Source organism: Phalaenopsis equestris, unplaced genomic scaffold (assembly GCF_001263595.1).
Source record: "Phalaenopsis equestris unplaced genomic scaffold, ASM126359v1 Scaffold000040, whole genome shotgun sequence".
Taxonomy (NCBI): Eukaryota; Viridiplantae; Streptophyta; class Magnoliopsida; order Asparagales; family Orchidaceae; genus Phalaenopsis; species Phalaenopsis equestris.
Genome location: NW_018164482.1, coordinates 61,415 through 64,918, shown reverse-complemented (window position 1 = coordinate 64,918; position 3,504 = coordinate 61,415).

Here is a 3,504-nt window from a genome sequence, read left to right as displayed (position 1 = left end):
TATATAATATTTTAAAATAAAATTAACTAATATTTTCTGTTACTTTCCCGGCAACTGCGCCAAAAACTTGATCCGCTCGAGAATTTGTGTAGCTTAATAATAATGATGCAATGTAACCCAACCTATAATGTAATTTTAATGAAAATAATTTATCCTTAAAAACTTCTTTTAAAATCCCAATACCTGTTTACATATAACGCAAGTATATGTATCGTTCAAGTGATATAGGGCTTTAATGGAGTCATAGATTGTGATCCCACAGGGAAGCTGTAAATATATATAAGCTAGCTAATTATATTCTATTACAAAATAAAAAATAAAAATAAAAACAAAGTAAAGTGCAAAATTTAAAATTAAACTATTTAAGTGAAATACTTCTAAATATGCAGATGTACACCTACAACAAGTAAATTAAACTATATGCTAAACTTTCAAAAGTAAATTGTTGAAATAAAATAAAGGTTTTTGAGGACGAAAAGTTCAAGTATGAGAAAGCATCCTTCCCCTTTACAATGAAAATATGGCTTGTGAAGAAATTGAAATCATTTGAAAAATATATTTAAAAACTATTTTGTGACAAATAGGAGCAATCCTATTCTAGCTATCAAGAACATTGACTAATCCAGAGTTTGATCCCTAATTCTATGGTTAGGCTTCAGGCGGGGAGGATACCGGCTGTCACTCTAGAGGTCTTACTACTCCCTCCCCTGAGGGATAACATGCTCGCATTAGTTTCCAATCAACTGAACCAACTTGGGGATTTTAATCTGTCACCTTAAAATCTTTCAATTGTACATCCAAAAAAGTATATTTCCCTATTTATTTGCACGCAATCCCTTGGATGAAATACTCTCCCATGAAATCAAATGTGATTCTCCCTTTTTTGTAGAAATCATATCCCCTTTACAGAACATAACATTCTCAACACATTTTAACAATTCAATTGGCCAAATCGAAAAGTAAATGAAGATCGGAGTTCAAATCATCATAAATTATTGACATTTAAAACTGTAGAAAATAAAATCAATTCTTCACAAAATAATTTCTTCAAAGTAGGGAGAAGGATAAAGAAGACTACTCAGAATTCATGAGAATGATACGATAAAACACAAATTTCATATATAAAAACAAGTTTACAAACAAAAGAAATGAAAAGTACAACTTAACTCACAATCATTCCCAAGCAAATCGTTAGAAGTTCTCTCCAAGCCTTTCCCTTTTTACAATCTCTCCCAATTCTCTCATAGAAATGTAATGAAAAAGAAATCTCTCACCTTCTCTCTCCTTTTACAACCCTAGAAGAAAATCTCCTCCTTTTTCTCTCTAACTCACGCCTATCCTCTCTCTCTAAAATTTTCATCCCTTTTTTCCAAGTCCCTTTAGAAGTTCCCTTTTGTTGGCTGCCTCTCCTCTCTGCAAAAAGTCTTAATTACCTCTGAAAAGAGTCTCAATTCCCTCCAAGACTTTGAATTTCAAAAGATGAATTTCAAAAGATGTGCCTTCTTGATCCAAGAGTCAAATCACTTCAAATTGGAACCTTCCAAAGTGTCTACATGCATTGAATCACTCAATGGGATGCTTAGAATAAGTGTCCCTTTGAAAGTTTGCCCAAAAGTCGTCTCGAACAGCCTTAATTTGAAAATGTCACGCTTGGTGCATCATGTGCCCATCTGGTGCATCATGCACGAATGCTCTGGATTTTGGCGCATCATGCGTCAAACCCCCAAATTGGTTATTTTTGCTCCAAATTTTGCATTTTTTTTATTTTTGCTCCAAATGCCTAAAAAAGGTATACCTGCAACAAAAACACAAAAATATCTTTCTTTAAAGTGCAATATCACAAAAAATAGACATAAAAATGATACTTAAAACAATATATTATTTTTGTGAAATGAATCTCCATAAAATAACTTGATAGGACTAGAACTTTTCTTAGGTGTAAAATCACACTTTCCCGTGGGATCAATAATCCGAACTCAATAATCTGATATTACTTGAACGATATGTATAACTACGTTAAAATCCTAGTGTGCAGTGTTTCATTGTTGTTAAACTCAAATTTTAAAAATCTATATACCTATTTAAGATTTAAAATAGTTTGTCCATAAGCACTAGGATAGACCACCCAAGCGGGTAGAGATCATATAACAATTATGCAAACATCTGAACTATAATTTCTAAGCAAGTATTTATGAGTAAATTTATTCATCTTGCTTCTTGTTTTGCGCCCTTGCTTATATACATCATTCTTCTTGCTTCAACCCTTCATAGTTGGTCCTCTCCTTTCTCCATTAGCACCTTGTGACATATTAATTTTTCATAATAGAAGACCGTCATCAAGAAATTAATAGTCAAAACCATCACATAAAAAGCAATCTTTTTCAAAAATTTCTCAATAAAAAGAGCCTTGAGTACTTTAGTTCAAGTAAAGGCTTGACTAGAGTTTAACAAAGCATAAACATCAACACATAATAAGTAATCAACAATTTAGGCAAATTTCTTAGTTGAGCTAGGACATTATAATACTCTTTAAAGAGAGTAGTTTAGGTCTCTACTTTTTATTTATTCTGATTGATATAAGGGTTATTAGTTCAAGAATTATCAGGTTGTTGACTTTTTTCTAAGTTGATTGCTTGTTAACACTATGAGGGAGGAGCCTATCCAATCCCAAAGTGAACCCCTCCTATTTCTTCTATAGGGATCCTACGAGATCATTCTTAAGAACAATATAAGCTTCCAATTTGTGGGGCCATATATTTCAACTTGATTTGACTCTCCATTATCGTATGAGGGTTCTATTAAGTTATAATTATCATCAACATCATCTTTCCTAGGAGGTAGTTCATCATGACATGTATCTTTTACATTATCATTTATGTGAAAAAAATACCTATAATGGAAAAATTTGCCCCTTCTCTCAATCATCCCGTATTTCACATGCATTCTAAAAACTAACAATAATTATAGAGATATAATGAGCATAAACAAAAATTCTTTGTTTCTCTATGACCAACTATCCCACCATCACCATCTAGTGCCCACATCCCATGATATCTTCACCTTCACCTTTCATTGGCCATATCCCATGATATCCTCAACCCCACATGATGTTGTCACAACAACCGATCCATCATCACTTTCACCAATCTTGTTGCACCCATTCTTTCGCCCTCAATAGCATTACTATTATCCTAATCCTATCCATCTCATTAATGCCCCAATTTACTTTATAGTCATTTTCGTCATCCCAACATTTTTTGCTTTCAACTCATTCTATACCCTAAATTATAGATAAGGGATATAATAATTTTTATTTGTATTTTAAAAACTTATGCAGTCATTTATAATTTAATTTTATAAAAGCCATTACCACACCAATGAATGGACGGCCCTGATGTGCTTGTGACGTGACTCCAGCAGAATGGATCCGTAATACATTACCAACGAAACCCCACATTATATATATATATATATATATATATATTTCCCGGCATTGAACACTGG